The 18,906-nt window shown below is 36.2% G+C and overlaps 1 long non-coding RNA gene across 5 annotated transcripts in view; it reads right to left on the bottom strand.

The window, feature by feature from the left end:
* The window catches only part of LOC141378436 (uncharacterized), a 373,512-nt gene that overhangs the window by 57,583 nt on the left and 297,023 nt on the right, over nt 1–18,906 (bottom strand). For 4 of the 5 annotated variants that reach the window (XR_012393072.1, XR_012393079.1, XR_012393084.1 and 1 more), the window contains exon 2: nt 12,662–12,974. This is a non-coding gene — a long non-coding RNA (uncharacterized lncRNA). Of the gene's footprint in view, nt 1–9,031; nt 11,413–11,536; nt 11,712–12,661; nt 12,975–18,906 lie in introns of those variants that run through there. The other variant, XR_012393085.1, reaches the window with a different exon arrangement.

The following is an 18,906-nucleotide window of genomic DNA, read 5'->3' as shown; positions in this document are numbered from 1 at the left end:
GCATATAGCCCATTATTAATCGCTTTCAGAAAATCATGCTTAGTCATTTCTAGTTTTCTCCAGCAGAGGTCATTGTTACTCTCTTCATATATGAGCAGATCTTGTGACAGTATTAAAACATTTAAAGTAGAGCTCAGCTCAGAAAGACAAACCTTCACAGAGTTTCAGAGAGCACAGTTGAGTCCAAATTCTGTTCTTTTACCTCAGAGATTAACTATGTGTACATGGGCTTTCATTTCCCTGTGTTTCTTTGCACATTATGACCGTAAGTACATTTAGATTTTCTGGGCACTTTAACAAAAAAAGTTTGACTGAACACTTAAGTACTGTATGCTTTCATAATAATTCATGTTAATGATATCTACTTTTTCTGTTATACTTTCCAGTGTGCAGAGGACAAGACAGAGTGGAACAGGTTGAAGGAGAAATGAGTGACAGTGAAGGAAATCATGTTATTATAAGCTGTAATTACAGCACTTCACAAACTGCATATCTCTTCTGGTACAAACAGCTGCCAAACAGATCACCAACATTCATTCTGAGTCAATACAGCGCTGAGGCTGATTTTACAAAGAGATTTTCTGCAACACTGGACTCCAAAGAAAAATCATTTCCACTGACAATCAAGAATCTGCAAGTATCAGACTCTGCTGTGTATTACTGTGCTTTGAGGCCCACAGTGACAGGAAACACAACAACACTGAACAAAAACCTGACACAACTGATTTCATTCCACAAATCTTCCTGTATTATAAACAGAATGTGAATTGTGAATAAAATAAGTATTAAACACATTATTATTTGTCCTGGTCAATATATTTCTGAAAGAGCTGAAGTCTTACTGAAGTTTCCACTCTAATTTCATCTTCATCATTCAGGTAATATAAGTGTTATGACTGAAGTACTGAATATTAATTTACACTGATGAGGGTAGCTTTCTAAATACTGAGAGATTCTAAATAAACTACATGATTCAATTCAAGCTGCGTACAAGCTGGCAAAATGAAAACTGCTGATAATCTGGTGCATGTGGTGAAAGTGTTAAAACAGGCAGTGTATATTTATCTGATGCGACATTTAGCAAGTAACCAAAAGAGGGTGCTGTGCACTATAGTATATGAGTAGTGACGACACTGTTTTGACAGATCTGATCCATCAAAGATCTCTCTGGAGGAGGAAGGCTTTAAAACACTGACATCTGGTGTGATCTTGTTCAACTTCAAGACTGTTTGACAGAAGAAACACACAATGATTCTCCTCTCTGGCATTCTGATTTCTGTCTTTGCATGTAAGTAATGAATCATTTTGTGATTTACATATAAATGATGTGCCGTCTATTCTTACTGTATATTGCCTTATGCTGACAAATCTAAACTGAATACAGATTCAATGTATTCACCAGTTCATAAAAGATTTTCTCTTCTCTTGCAGATGCAACATATGCAGATGAAATTAAACCAGTCAAAACTGAGGTGTTTGCTGATGAGGGCTCAAATGTTACTTTATCCTGCACTTATTCATCTGCAAATAATCTTCAATGGTACCGTCAGTATCCTGGATCAGCTCCACAATATCTTGTGCTCATTCCAGACAGTTCTAAAGAAGATTGGAAGTCTAATGTTGATGACAGATTTACAGCCAGAGTCACTAAAAACAAAGAAAAGCGTGTGGATCTGCTGCTCTCCTCTGCTGCTGTATCGGACTCTGCTGTGTATTACTGTGCTCTGGAGCCCACAGTGACAGGAAACACAACAGCACTGAACAAAAACCTGACACACAGTATTAGATCTACATCACACATATTCAGCTCTCAGAGTTAACACTATGGATCACTCCTTTTATCAGCAAAAAAACAGAATCATATATGCATCACTAACATTCAAACATTCCCTTCTCCAGTTTTTTCACACTATTATTCACACTAACATTGAAACATTCACTTCTCCAGTTCTTCAAAACATTTTCAAAAGTATTTACTGTAACCAGAAGTAAAAGTCATATTTGTACATTTTATTTTTCCCAGATGGTAACACTTTACAATATGTATTTAATGTAAGCAAATGTATTTACTAACATGAACAAACAATGAACAGCACATTTATTCCAGTATGTTAGTTAATAAAAACCAGTGTTGGGTAAATTACTTTTAAAAAGTAATAGCTTACAAATTACTGATTACTACTAGAAAATTGTAATCTGATTACATAACTTATTACTTCTTGTAAAAAGTAATCAGATTACTAATTACTTTACTTTGAAGTTACTTTTAAAACATAAAATATACCTATAAAAAACATAAAATATACATATAAAAATACAAAATAAACCAGCTCTTTTGATACTTTAATATTCACTGAAAAACATTACAATGAGTTGATCAGATAGCAGCTTGATATATTCAAGAATTAAAGAGTTCACCCAAAACTTAAATTTCTCTCATCATTCACTTGTTCCATTCCTGTTTGTCTTTTTTTAACAAAAAAGAAGAGCAGAAAAGAAGAAAGAAGACATGAAGAAAACTTGAAACCTCTTATTATTGACATCCGTAGTATGCAAAAGCACTGCAGTGTTTGGGGGTTCTGTGTTTGTATGAGGTAATTAGTCTACCAAAATGTGTATATTCCATACAAAGACCGAAGCTGATCGGTCAGTTCTTGTTACGTGACTCGTGGTTTTCAAGTAGGTGCGTCTGGGAAATGCGAGCGCAATATGCAATATGCATGTGAAAGCCCACCATAAGCAGCTACAGTACGTTTCTCTTCACATTCAGAAGATACTTTCACTCCTGATCCTGCACAAAAATTCAATTTAGCCTGTTCAGGCTGAGTTGAGCCGCTCAGGGGTGTAGTGGACATTTTAAAAGTGGGGGGGACAACTGTATGAAATCCAAAGGATTACATTGTTAATCACCTGTTTCTAAATGATCTGTCTCTAAAAGTGTGGAGGACGTATCCCCCTCGTCCCCCCGGTTGCTACGCCCCTGGAGCCAATGTGTTTTTGGGCGCCAGTGTCGTCCTTGCCTTGGTGATGAATATTGTCATATAATGCTTTCTCAAAAACTTGAACCAGTTTTTGGTCGAGTTAAAAGAAGTGTAAAGTTCTTTAAAGACTGGACATAGGCTGAATTTCACAGCAGTATTTTTATTTTTCCATTTAATGAAATCAAAGTAATGTCTATATATATCCACTTGAAGAAGCAGACACTTTTGACAGCAGCTATTTCAGCTCGCGTTCTCCAGCTATTTAAAAGGGAATGCTTATTAACTGACATTGCAGAGGAAAACGTAATTTAAACAAAGCATTTTTTTCTTTTAAAAACCATATTTGTAATGCAAGTAACACAATTACATAGATTTTAGTCACTCTGATCAAATTAAACAAATTTAAAATGTAATTTGTTACATTACTGCGTTCTTCAATAATGTAATTAGAATACACTGACGCATTACTGAGGGAAGTGTTACACCCAGCTCTGATGAAAATAAAGTAGCTCATTGTGAGCTCACACTAACTCACAGTGTATTAACTATGTTCACTAATGTTAGTAAATACATTAACTACGTGCCTCATGTTGTAAAGGGTTACCTGAAGGCTTTCATACAATATCTTTTCAATACAAGACTGTAAGCACACATGTAATGATATTCCATTCAGTTAAATTAGAAGTATAGGTTCATGGGTATATCTAGTGAGCAAGTAAAAATTTTAACTGAGAGAATCAAGTACAGTGTGGATTCATTACATTTGTCCTAACATGTGGGAATTATTCTTGCCTCTCAGAATATAATGTTTAGACTTTCCCGGTTTTCGCCAGCAGGGGTCAGTATTGCTCTCTTCATGTATGAGTAGTTCATGTGACAGTATTAAAACATTTAAAGTTCATTGAGAGAAACCTTCACAGAGTTTCTGAGTACAGTTGAGTCCAATTCTGTTCTTTTACCTCAGAAATCAACTATGTGTAGATGGGCTTTCATTTCCCTGTGTTTGATTGCACATTATTATGGTAAGTGCATTTCTGTTTTTGTGCATTTCAACTGGAAAGTTTTTACTTACATTGTGATAACTGATTTATTAGGTTTGCTTTCATAAAAAAATATGCTAATTGTGGAATTTATCTGTTCCTCCAGAGTGCAGAGGACAAGACAGAGTTGAACAGCCATCAATAGAAATGACTGAAAGTGAAGTGGAAGAAGTTATTATAAGATGTAATTACAGTACTCTTTCTACAAGTCCAGATCTCTTCTGGTACAAACAGCTGCCAAACAGATCACCAACATACATTCTGAATCAATACAGCACAGAGGCTGACTTTAAAGAAAGATTTTCTGCAACACTGGACTCCAAAGAAAAATCATTTCCACTGACAATCAAGAATCTGCGAGTATCAGACTCTGCTGTGTATTACTGTGCTCTGAAGCCCACAGTGACAGGAAACACAACAACACTGAACAAAAACCTGACACAACTGATTTCATCCATAAACATATAAACAGATTGTGAATGTACAATTTTAGATTACATTTAAATGACAATTTCAGCATCAGTGGAATTATAGATTTTTATTTGATCAGTATTATTATTTAATACAAACTCTAGGATTTAATAAAGGTGGAAGGAAGTGATGTGTGACAGAGAAAGGGAGAGGATCTGGGTTAGGGTTCCTCAATATCTTGTGATTATTTCAACTGCATCCCATCACTAAGAAACACCCATACACTCCCATTCACACACATACGCTATGGACAATTTAGCTTACCCAATTCACCTATATAGCGCATGACTGTGGGGGAAACCGGAGCACCCGGAGGAAACCCACGAGAACACGGGGATAACATGCAAACTCCACATAGAAATGCCAACTGACCCAGCCGGACTTGAACCAGTGACCTACTTGCTGTGAGGCAACAGCGATACCTGCTGCACCACCATGCCACCAAGATAAGATATATAAATGTTAATATTTAAATATTCATAATGATCAAAAAAAAAAAAAAAACAGCAGCTACTCTTAAATGACTGCTTTGTAAATAATGCAATAAATAGTGTAACAGCAAAAAAATAATAATGAACAATATGAAAAAACAATCAATAAGTATATTATACATGTACTTAATAGTCAAGAATGTAGCATTTGTAGCTATAGTTCTAAATTGCACACTAATGTATTCATTAAAAGTTAATGATTTTACAAATGATTAATAACTATTCACTAATGCTAAATAAATGATCCATGGTTGTTTCCTAAACATTTTGTACAAATTAAAGACAGAAATAATGACATGCCTCAATGCCTTGCAGAGTTTCCCGCCAGAGGAATCGTCCCCAAATACAGCAGTACTGTTCAGATTGTCAACCCTTGTACCTGATGTAGCAGAGTTTGTTTTTTGATATCATGGCAATTTCAAATAGAGAGACTCTTACTGATCAAGAGATAAAGTCTTACAAGGCTTACTTCCAAAAAGATTTTATTCTTTGCAAAGAAAAGGTCCGACCAGTGCTTTATTTGTAAATGAATAATTTCCGGAACAAAACCAGGAAATAAAAGTTACCGTGACCGATGTCCGCCACACAAATTTAGTTTTCCTGGAACATGTTGCCAAGAGGCTATAGCAAAAAAAGCATCACATTTCTAAAGTCTTTAGTTATTTTGTGCAATAATACATTATGGGTCAACCATGGATTAAAAAAGCAAACAAACAAATATGTAGTTTACATTTAAATTTACATTTACATTTAATCATTTAGCAGACGCTTTTATCCAAAGCGACTTACAAATGAGGACAAGGAAGCAATTTACACAACTAAGAGCAACAATGAATAAGTGCTATAGGCAAGTTTCAGGTCTGTAAAGTCTAAGAAGGGAAGTATTAGTAGTATTAGTATTTTTTATTTTTTTTAAATACCATTTATGTTTTTTTTTTAGTTACAAACATAAATAGTATGAAGCATTACTATTCAGTTTACTAACACCACTGACATTCAGTTTACTTCACTATTATGTGCCAAGCGAAGATGACCATAATCACCAACCAAAGAGAGTGATTGTAAACGTAAAAAAGCTGATTGGTCAAAAGTGACTACTTTTATGTTTGTGCGCATGCAAATCACAGATATTTGACATTTCCCAAAACAGAATACAGGAAGATCCTGCTGAAATTAAGTGCTGGGTACGACAGTCATACAGGAACACCGGTTGCTGCAGAGCATGGCACAAAGGCTAACCAGACACCAAGTTTTATCTTCTTTCCCCTGCTTGATGACAGGGGTTTCCTCCACTGAGGATCAAGATATGGCTGCCAGGATTTACACTTATAGCATGCACATGTTGGAATGCATGTGCATATGTATAAAAGCAGATGACCACCTTCTAAATGACCCTTCTTGTAATATGTTTGTAATATGTTCTTGTAATTTGTACCATTTTTTCTTAGCAAGGCACATGTTTTAAATATATGGGGTTTTTAGTAAGAAAGACAAGTTTTATAGAAAACAATGTTTTAGTAAGAATTAAAATATTTTTTCCACCACATTGAAAAATAACAAGTTTTATATTAGAGGTGCAAAACGTACGAAATGCAATTCTAAAATCACACATGTACTGTTAGTGAAAGGTACATTTTACAATGCAATTACTGCAAACATTTAAGTATTCATACAATGAATAAAAAAGGTAAGAATAAAAGAAACACAATGTGGATTTTCAACTTTTTATTTTGGACAAAAAATGCACATTAATTCACATTATTAAGCCTCATTAAGATAATAAGTCTGCATACCTCACTTACAGATCTGCTGCCTTACATTTTTAATAATTTAATGAACAACCGAAGTGAATCTGCTTGAGAGTTCTGTTTATTATAATTGTTTTTGGTATAATCATAAACTTCAAATACTTGGTTTTGTTTCAGTTTAACATTGCTGTTTTTTTTTTTTTTTTTTTTTTTGCTAACAGTATCATCATTAGACCAGGAAGTTTCTGAGTGACTTTAAGGTCTCGATTGAAGAGTAACTCCAGAAACTCAGAGCATCACATTCATCCCAAACTACAGAGAATTATCACAACTGAACTGACTTCAACATGGACACACACTTGCTTTTGATTTTGCTCATGACTTCAGGTAAAAAACTATTCAATGCCAGTGCTGGGAAGAATAGACAATAACATGTAATGAAGGTGAATTTAACATACAAGTTTTAGATGTACACAAATTACACAATTTATATTTGCAGGTGTGACGAATGCAGATCAGATTGGATCAAATATTGGTGAAAATGTCTTCAGTATAGAAGGAGAGACTGCTACATTGAACTGTTCATATGCTACAAGCAGCAGGAATGTTAGACTTTATTGGTTCAGACAATATCATAATAAAGAACCTCAATATTTAATATGGAAAGATTGTAGATCATATAGTAACACTGTGACCTCCGCTGATCCTCGCGTTGAGCCCAAAACATCAGAAACCACTGCTGAACTCATTATTCAGAGTGTAACTCTGTCAGATTCAGCTCTCTATTATTGTGCTCTACGAGTCCGTGGCCAATAATACAAAGTATATGAGAAGCCGTACAAAAACACAAATACATTTTTCTCTTTGATGTCAAACCACATCAAACCCACAATCTATAGCCCACACAATATATTTACAAGTGTGGAAACACCTGTGTGGTTACTGAAAGAGTGATGAAAAGAAATCTGTAATTTAATAGCCACTTCTCTACTGTCATAGATACACCTGGGGCCTCATGTACGAAGACTTACGTGGAAATCTTACTAAAACATTGCGTACGCACAAAGCTGTAAATGTGCGTACGCAGAAAAAAATTCAGATGTATGAAACACTGCGTACGCCGAATCTCACGCATATTCTTTTGTACATCCGAATGAACGTGAAACTGAGCGCAACATGCACAAGCACAAAACCCCTCCCTGCCTCCTCCCCCGTATGAATATGCTAATGACTATGCTAATGGCAAAACCCAACGAAAAAGCAAAGGCAAAAGCAAGCAAGAAGAGAAACTTTGAACAGAATGTGAATTGGAGGTGTTGCTTTCGGAGGTAGACCGGAGAAAAGCGGTGTTATTTGCAAGTTTGTTCTCCGGAATTAACAACAAAAGACAAAAATAGATCGGGAGAGTTTAGCTGATGCGGTTAACACAGTTGGGTCTGAACATCGCACTGAGTGCATTAAAAAAAGAAATAGTGTGGTTTATATCTGTAAAATGTTGCAGTACCCTTAATGTATCAGTGGCGCACCTCATAAAATGCATGTGATCATGTATAGACACGTTCGAGCATGAACTCGGCTCGAATCCAGCGTCTGATGAACTCTTTCTTCTTTTTTCCCCCGCTACATATCAGATTTTGCCCACTATTTATCACGAGAAAGACAAGTAGGAATCATCAATAAGTTTGTGCATCATATTTTATTTGCACATTTATTGAATGGAAATGTTTCTGATTCACGCATGCAAATTCATCTTCAGATAGTGTCTTTATAGCAATGTGCGTGCGGTAGATAGCTCAGATTACATTGGGAAAACAGGCGACCGCTGCAAATTGTGCTTTAATGTTTAGCTGGTCAACTGTATGGTATGGAAACCTTATATACCTGCTAGATGAACCCGTCTCATACAGCTGCCATTGCAAGGCTCAGACACTTTGTAGAGAGGAATTTAACACAACTGCCTCTAGGAGTCGCCAATGGAAATAAAACAGACACGCACAAAAAATGTGCGTACGCCAGCCATTAAGCTGGCGTGGAGCTACGCACATTCCCACGTTCAGTTCATTGTTAGTAAATCCAAACGTGAGCGATTCTGAGCGTGAAACCTGGCGTACGCAAAGTTTTTGTGCGTACGCAGCGTTGATACATGAGGCCCCTGTGCTGTCAAATCCCTTTCTGTAATTTCTGGAATTGTAATCACCAATACCTGTCACAAAGGCATACATTTGCTCTTGATATTGGTGGGGACCTACTGTATGATCAAACATGCACCTATTCTCCAAGCCAAAAAACAAAACAAAACAAAAAACAACACTTTTTTATTACATGTCCCTTTTCTGTTCAGAGAGTGCAACCACAGAACAGCACAAAAATATTTTTACACTTAAAATAAAGGTCAGGTCACTCAGGTCAATCGGTGCTTTTGAAAACACTATTGGTTGGGTTAAGGGAAGGAGCATAGTGGCTCGGTCAGTCGATCGTTCAGTCAGTCATTCAGTCAGTCGACAGCAGCCTCTGGTTGATTTACGCAAAAACAGCAATCGTGAACAGCACTCGCGACAGAAATATAAAAATCTCAAAAAGCGTACACATCGGCCATTGGTGGATTTGCGAAAACAAAACGTAGTTGTCGCTCTCCCTGAATGCGTTTGCGCCCTGCTCTTTCCATTTTGCGCATGGACCGTCAAAATAGAGCCCTGAGTGAGAGAATGAGTGGGCTTTGTGGAGGAATTATGTGGAATCTTGAAAATTATGAAATGCACAGCCCTAGTTACCATTGTTATGATTAACTCATTCAGTAGTGAATTTGACTTTAAGTGACTTACACTTGTCTTTAGAATGTAGCTTTTTATATCCCTTTTTTTGTCAGCGAGTGATAATTTTGCCTAGTATAAGCCTTCAAATTTTCCTTGCTGTTTAGGCACTGCAACATACAAACAAAGACACAGCCTCTCATGTGACATCAATAAAAAGGCACAGCCAATCAAACAGTCCATATGTGTTTTGGGGACTGGAGTAGAGAATGTGATTGAACTCTTCTGGGTTAATGAGAGTTGACAGAGCATGGTTTTAATATTCATATCAATGTTGTTATCATTATTGGAGGGGATTTAATTATTGGTGGGGATAATTTAATAATTGTTAGATATCGCTGGGGACACGTCACCCGTGCCCATGCTAATTTTATACCTCTTGACCTAGCTGTCTCCTATAACATTATTTAAAGGGAACCTATGGTGAAAACTCTATTTTTCAAGCTGTTTGGACAGACGTGTGTGTATATATAGTGTATAGACCATCATATTGGGGTGATATAAACACACCCAGTCCTTTTTTTTTTTTTATTTAACAACATAAAAACGTTGGACCAATTGGAGCGGTTTATAGATCGACCGCAACTTTACATAGGAGTGCGGTCCCCCCGCCCACCAATATTGATTGACAGGCGCGTGTCACCATATCCTCAGTTTGTCGTTTCACGTCCGCCATTTTCAGCGTGTGAGTCAAATGCTGAATATACGCGGGAGAGGTCGGATTCGGGCAAGAACCTGGCGGGATTCAATATTTAGTCCCGCGCAGATCTCTACCACAGAGTGCCATCTGAACATGCGAATGTCCGTGTCTGGTGTGCCATGCCATGCTCTAAGCGGGTCATCCGGTGCCTCAGTCAAAGTTAATTCAGTGTGCGTGGTTATTAGTCTGTGTACAAGCTCTGCACTTTACGGGAATTTGAAACAAATTTTTTTATGTGAAGCTACACGCTTTTAAAACAGCAAACTGTGTACACGCCCCCAAAACAACACTTTTGAACACATTATAATAAAAACATCTGAACTGTGTGTTGAACTGAACCTAAACTGGCACACTCAGAAGAACCTTAATACTAATATTAAATCATAAAAAGAAGTAAACTATGTGCCCTTTAAGCCCACTCACACACTCAATCAGCATCTGGACCTTTGTTCACAAAACATTTCATCCTACCATTAAGAATTCTTCTAAATGGCAGTAAAAATGTTTAAGAGTTCTTTTAAAACCTTTTCACAACAGTGCTGAGACAATATTTGTATTATAATTACCTAGCCTTGTGAAAGAATACTTATTCCTTTAAAGCACATTAGTAGTTGTTATGAGAGTTTATTGGTTTATTTATCCAGCAAAAAATGAATATATATTCTATACTATTATTTTTGTGTGCTTTGGTTAAATATGGTTATTAACATAAATATTTTGAGATGGGTATAGTTGGCCTCTTAACATGTTTAATACATTTTAGACCATTTCTTATTCAGTTTCCAAAATAACACGTTTAATGGTTTTCTCCAGCAGGGGTCAGTATTTCTCTCTTCATGTATGGGTAGTTCATGTGACAGTATTCAAACATGTAAAGTAGAGCTCAGTGAGAGAAAACCTTCACAAAGCTTCTGACAGCACAGTTGAGTTCATTTCTGTTCTTTTACTTCAGAGATCAAAATGTGTAGATGGACTTTCATTTTCCTGTGTTTCATTGCACATTATGATTGTGAGTACTCTTTTTCTCTGTACTTTAGAAATGGTTTGCTTACATTCAGTTTACTAAATGATTAAGTATGCTTTCTTACTAATTCATGTCAGTGTCATTTTGTATGTATTTCTCCAGTGTGCAGAGGTCAAGACAGAGTTGAACAGCCTTTAAGAGACATAACTGCAAATGAAGGAGATCAAGTTATTATACCCTGTAATTACAGCACCACTGATACAAATCCATATCTCTTCTGGTACAAACAGCTGCCAAACAGATCACCAACATTCATTCTGAATAAACTCACTTATGGTGAAGGAACTGTTGAGGCTGATTTTAAGGATAGATTTTCTGCAACACTGAACTCCACAGCAAAATCGGTTCCTCTGATGATCAAGGATGCACAATTGTCAGACTCTGCTGTGTATTACTGTGCTCTGAGGCCCACAGTGACAGGAAACACAACAACACTGAACAAAAACCTGACACAACCGATTACATTCAATAAATCTACCCAAATAAGATTATGAATGTACATTTAAAAAAAATCTCTAAATATTATGGTAAGACTGATGTGGAAGACATAAGCTGTTTTAAAACTATTATTTTTCTAGTCCTTTATCACTAGACAGTTGGGTGCACTTAATGATTTCTGGCAATGAATGAACATCCATGTGTAGCTTGATAAGTCATTTTTATTATATTATTTTAATAGCAAAGAGAAACAACTTGCTTATTTACTTTAAGCCATTAAAAACTAAATTAGAAATCCAAATTGCCCCCCCCCTCATAAAACTATAATTATAACAACATGGTATAGAAATATAAAGTAGATGTTCATTTGAAAATAAATATAGAAATAAACACCAACAAACACTATTCAATCAATGCCATTGAACTAAAGTGAATTAAAATTAAAAATGGTAAAACGAAGAAAAAAAAAAAACTTTAATGTTTTTGGGCATGGTTATTAAACTTGTTAACAATAGTGTGGTTCTTCTCTAAACTAGTGCTCGAACTGAGGGGGGATGGCATTCCCCTTATGGAAAAAAATGACAAAAAGCATCCTCTTTGTAAAAGCACCATCCCCCCTTTACCATCCCCTTTAGATTAAAAACAGTGTGTGCACTGTAAAACTTATCATGCAAATTAAATATTAAAATGATCAATTTATGGTTATTTATGACTTATAAAAAACGATGATTGACAATTTAAAACGTGTAATTGTAATATAGTATTGTTTTGTAAGTATTGTAATAAGGCACTATGCATAAGCACATTACAGTTCATTGTGTCATTTTGCAGGATTTTCAAAATGTCCCAGAGAGCCGTTCAGACGCAACTGTCACGGTTTATGGATCTGTGTGTTCCTCCTGTATGTTATGTATCTTGCCTTGTGTGTTGTCATGTGTGAGGGTGTGTGTTTGTTTACCTTTTATGTTGACAGCGTGCTATAGGATCAGCTGATGTCATCAGCTGACTTAATCTTCTTCCAGCTGGTCCTTAGTTGCCTGGCTATATATTTCCTCATGTGGTATGTTCTGGTTATCAGTCTGTTGTTTGTCTTGTTTCTGTCTGTTGTTTTCCAGAATTCTTCGTTGTTCATTGAAGTCTTCATTGTGACCGTGGCTCTCTTGTTTTGAACTTTCTTGTCTCCAGTTCACTCCAGTGATATCCTTTGTTACATTTTTCCTTTAATTGAACACTTGCAATTGGATCCTTTTCGTCTAGTGTCGTGACAGCAACTTTTAAAAAGAAGAGAACAGAAGGTATGATATTTATTACATTGTTAGTTGTCCCTTTTAATTTCATAATTTTCATAAAAATGACATGCTTAAGATTGTTAATGGTCGGTGGTTATTTAAAAAAGCATTTCCCCAAATTAAAAAAAAACTTATTTAGATGTAATTTTTTATCATTGTGTGTATAGCTACAGGACACCACCCAAACCCCAATAACATACCCCCTTTAAAATCTATTTTTTTTATTCAACCACTAGATAAAACTATGGTTACATTGAAGCACTTAACAAACAAAAGATTCACTTTCCTGGCCCTTCATCAAACTTTAATTCTCAGAGACTTGTTCCTAATTAAATGCAATAACTTACAAGCCCACCATCAAACATTTCTGAATAAAAATGTCCTTCATTAAAATATGCAATAAAAGGAAAAACATGATTTTCTTTTTCCCTAAAAATGTAACTTTATTTGTAATGTTTATGACAAACCATAAGATGGCGTTATGCATCATCTCACCAAGGCTCTTAACAGAATCATTCTGCTCAATATTTAACAGAATCAATTTGCAGAGCTGTTCATCTGTCTCTTTCTTTCGTATATTAAAAAAATAAGTGCTTAAGGGTTTATAATTGCTTTTATTGAGCTTAATTTGACAGTCTTCAAATATCCTCTTCATTTTAACAGCATCATCATCATCAACAAAGCAGGAAGTTTCTGAGAGACTTTAGGACTATAACTCAGAGCATCACAATCATCACAAACCCAGAGAACAGAGGATCAACACAACTGATCTGACTTCATCAACATGAACACACACTTGCTTCTGATTTTACTCATGACTTCAGGCAAGTGTCTCCTGAGCTAGGAAAACACACAATTAAGTGTAATGTGACTGAATTGATCAAATATTAATGTTCATGTTTGCAGGTTTGATGAGTGTGGATAAAATTGGGCCAGATAAAGACACAAATGTCATCAGTAAAGAAGGAGAGACTGTGACACTAAGCTGTTCATATGATACACAGAGCAGCTATGTTAGACTTTACTGGTACAGACAATATGCTGACAGAGAACCGCAGTATTTAATTTGGAAAGAGGCTCGATCATTGAGGGGTGCTGGAAACTCTTTTGACAGCCGGTTTCAGTCGACCACATCTGAAAGCTCCACTGAACTCACTGTTACTGGTGTATCTCTGTCAGTTTCAGCTCTTTATTACTGTGCTCTATTTGTTGGAGCCCAGTGATACAAGGTATATGTGAAGCTGTACAAAAACTCAAATCATTTTCTCCTTTGAAACAAAACCACATCAAACCCACAATCTGTTTTACACAGAAACTAATAAATTATGTGGAAACACCTGCATGTGAGCGTGATAAGAAAACGTTTCCGGATATGTAGGTTAAAAAATATATATACTAAAAACTAAATTAATTTCTGCTAAGTAGCATATTTGTGAAAATTGTTTTTGTAAGGTTATTTATATTATTATTATTATGTATTTATTAGTAGTATTATTATTCATTCATTCATTCATTCTTTTCGGCTTCTTCCCTTTATTAATCAGGGGTCGCCACAGTGAAATGAACCGCCAACTTATCCAGCACATGTTTTACGCAGCGGATGCCCTTCCAGCTGCGGTCAAACACTGGGAAACAACCATACACTCCTGCATTCACACTCATACACTACAAACAGTTTAGCTTATTCAATTCATGTCTTTGGACTGTGCGGGAAACCGGAGCTTCTCTGGATCATGTTGACTGCTAGTGAAGGCATACAATTAGAATACAATTGAAAATGCTAAGTATGATTCACATTCCCAAAACCCCAACACAGACCCTTAAAACTAAGTCCTTCAAAACCTTCAAAAACTCTTGACTTTGTAACTAAAAATATTTTTTTATTAAATTCTGAATATAAGAAAAAAAAATAATATAGATTTTTCTTTGGAGGAAACTACTTTAAAGATTAATCACCATTCAAATTTTTGTAATACATTTATGCAACTATAAGAGGGCGATATGCACAACATATTAATCAACATATTAATATTATCAAGATTTATTTGAAGGTAATAAGCTCCTTTTGTTTTACTTCTTACAAATAACAGATATCGTATTTATAGATCTGCTTCTCGACCTCCTTTTATTGTCTTTACAACAACAATAGTATAACTATAGCTCAATTAGTGATACTCTTCAAATATGGGGCTTTGTTTCTATGTTATATTGCTGTTTTTTGTTTTTTTTTCATCAGCAGACATCCGGAAGTTCCTGAGTGACAGAAACTTAGAGCATCACAATCATCACAAACCAGAGAGATTCAACACAACTGATCTGACTTCATCAACATGAACACACACTTGCTTCTGCTTTTACTCATGACTTCAGGTAAACAAATCTCTAACATAATTAACAGCAGACATGTTTCAGATGTAAGTATATTTCCATGTTCATGTTTGCAGGTGTGACGAATGCAGATCAGATTGGACCAAATAAGGGTGAAAATTCCATCAGTAAAGAGGGAGAGACTGATATGTTAGCCTTTACTGGTATACAGACAATATACTAACAAAGAACTTCAATATTTAATATGGAAAGAGGCTCGATCATGGAGTGCCACTGGGACACCTGATGATCCTCGCATTCGGGCTTCAACATCAGAAACCACCACTGAACTCATTATTACTGGTGTAACTCTGTCAGATTCAGCTCTCTATTATTGTGCTCTGATAGTTGGAGCCCAGTGATACAAATTATATGAGAAGCCGTACAAAAACTTAATTTAATAGTTCTCTTTGAAGTAGAACCACAACACAACCACAATCTGTCATACACAAAAGCTTATAAATTAGGTGAAAGCACCTGTGTGACTGTGGTAAGAAATTTTATCCGGATATTTAAAACATTTCGACAGACAATGCATGTACAAGTGTATGAATTGTGACACTTAGAGAGTACATTATAATGATGTAATATTAGATAATCAGCATGGCTTGTAGGATAAAAGCAGACAGGTATACAATAGGGGTGTCACGATTTAGATTTTTAATCAAAATCGATCAAAATTTATGCTCAATTTCGATTATCAAATCAAAAAATGTCGATGCTGCCACGCCCCCATGTCACTTCAGCTTGGCTTGTTGAAACAACCGGCTTGTTGAAGTGCTTGTTAAACTGCAGAAGCAGGAGACCTGTCGACAGAGCTTAAACCCTCTCTTCTTTTAATGAAGTCGCCGGTGTGGAAGCATTTTGGATTTCCAGTGAGTTATGTTGACAACGTTTGTGTTGTCGACAAAAAAAAAAAACAGTTTTGCAAGCTCTGCTATGTACGTATTACGTACGGTTCGTCCGATAGACAACACCGGCATCGCGATCCTCCGCCCGCCCCCGTTGCAAATCCTCTCGCGAAAAGTACACGCTCAGGCCCTGTTTACACTGTCTTTGTTTTTAAAAGGCATTTTAGAACGACAACGATTTGACATTCACAGTGAGGTGTAGCAATTCTGAGCAGCTCTCCTTCCTCTCTACCTCTGAAAATGCACATCACGTGACCACACAGACACAGACGCACACACAGCCATCTGAGCTTGAGACAGCAGGTCCAGGCAGTCAGAGGACTGCTTCAATCTTTCACTCACTTGTACTTAGTCATTTTAGCGCACACCTCAGATACTGTTGGCTGGTTCCTGTTGGTTGTGCGTCTTTTTTACAGACGCCATTATAACGACACAGATCACTGCCTATTCACGAGTCCCGCAGAAAAAAGTGATTGACAGGTGGTAATTATGTGTGTATCTTGCCTTTATTCATTTACTATATGATTTGTTTATGGGTAAAACAAAGACCATGCAGGTCAGGTAGTTTAAACGGTAGGCTACAAATAATTAATTGGTCATTAATTAATTATTCATAATCGAAAATCGAATCGAATCGTGCCTTTAGAATCGAAAATGTAATCGAATCGAGGATTTGGAGGATCGTGACACCCTTAGTATACAAGGACAATCCAAAAGGGTAAACGAAGTAACAGGCGAAGCGGTCGAGGCAGAAGGTAAACAATCTTAAAACGGTGTAAACAAACAACAGGTGAAAACACGGCTAGACAAGGCAGTGAAAATGCTTCATAATGATCACTACAAGGAATTAAGACTCAGCCCTGGATGTGTGTGAGTGGTGTATATTGTTCATGTAATCAGTGATGATGTCCTTCAGCTGTGTCTGTAATAAGGAAATGATGAACTGAAACCGGTGTGACAGCAGGCCATGATGGGATTTGTAGTTTGGCCGAATGACAGGGAGATCACAACACATACCAATTTCTGTGTAAAAACAAATTAAAATACTTTAAAGTAATTTTTACCCACACGTAATTTGACTCAATCTCAGATCAAATTTGTCATTTGGACTGGTTATTTAATAAATATACATCTGTGACAATTCACCACACAAAGACAAATGACTTAAATCAACATTTATGGTCGACACCTCTTGTTGTGTTAATACAGAATGAACTCTAAGTGGATAAAGATGCAAATACACAGCAGCATTTCACAGACAGCAGGAAGTTGTTTAATGCTAAAGACTGAATAGGAAATAGTTACAGTAAATGTGACCCACAGACTGGAAAAACAAGCACTGACAGCACTAACATAAACTCATGCCATTATTAAACACGATAGATAAGGTTTAATTTATGTCATGTCATATGGTAAAGCACCTAATCATATTGATGTTGACTAATCAAAAGCAAGTTTCATTACACAAAGCAGGAAGTTCAGTTAGTATGTGTGAAGCTGCAGAGACTACTACAGTACCACAGATATACAACTCAGAGAACATCTATACACACACCTGATCTGACTGCAGACATGGAGAAATAACTGATGCTCATTTTAATTCTGACTCCAGGTACAATAGCACTCTTGATTCATCACAGTGGGGTTAATGAGATATGCTAAGGTCATTTTGTTTGAAACAGTGAGAAATAACATTTCTTTGTTTCAGGTGTGATGACTGCAGACCAGATTAGGCCAAATAAAGATTCCACAGTCATAAAGGAAGAGGAGACTGTGACCCTCAGCTGCTCGTATGAAAGCAGCAATTATGTTAGGCTTTACTGGTACAGACAGTATCTCAATGGAGAACCTCAGTATTTAATACATTCTGCAGGTTCAAATATTGGAAGGTTTCAAATCGCTAAATCGGACTCATCTACTGAACTCACTATTAGCGGTGTAACTCTGTCAGATTCAGCTCTTTATTATTGTGCTCTACGAGTTGGTGCCCAGTGATACAAAGTATATGAGAAGCCGTACAAAAACTCTAATTTATTTTCCCCTTTTGATGTAAAACCACATCAAACCCACAATCTATAATTCACACAAATATGTGCACACTTGTTGAAACACCTATATGTGGTAAGTGATTCAATGTATTTGCTGAAAGCTGCGGGAGAAAGGAGAAAAAAAAGTGAAAGACGAGAACAAACAAAATAAACAAAACCATCTTTAATGGATGAGGACATACTTTACTGTATATCACAAACAATATTATTGGACTATAAACAAAAATCGATCAAAGATAATTGATTTATGTTCAGAAAACAAAGAAAACAATAAAGTTAACATTATATTGTTTTATACAGTTTCTTCTTTTAGACCACAAACATAGCACAATCGTTTTAAGAGCTTTTTGACATTGTCGTGGTTTTCAGTTTTTCTCTTAAATAACTCAAACTCAGTCTGGAGGTTATGAATATCAGAAGAGTATACTTTACTGTCGACAACAAAGGAGATTTTTCAGGAGACCCCCAGTAGCATTCTCTGCCAGAAAATTCTGTCTCACTGATGTTCTGGCCTGCTTATATAGGGCCTACTCTTTTGCAGCTGTTTTTCACATCGTTCTATATTTGTCACACAAGATCCCACCTAGT

This window comes from Danio rerio, chromosome 2 (assembly GCF_049306965.1).
Source record: "Danio rerio strain Tuebingen ecotype United States chromosome 2, GRCz12tu, whole genome shotgun sequence".
NCBI lineage: Eukaryota > Metazoa > Chordata > Actinopteri > Cypriniformes > Danionidae > Danio > Danio rerio.
This window is presented reverse-complemented; position numbering and strand designations above follow the sequence as displayed.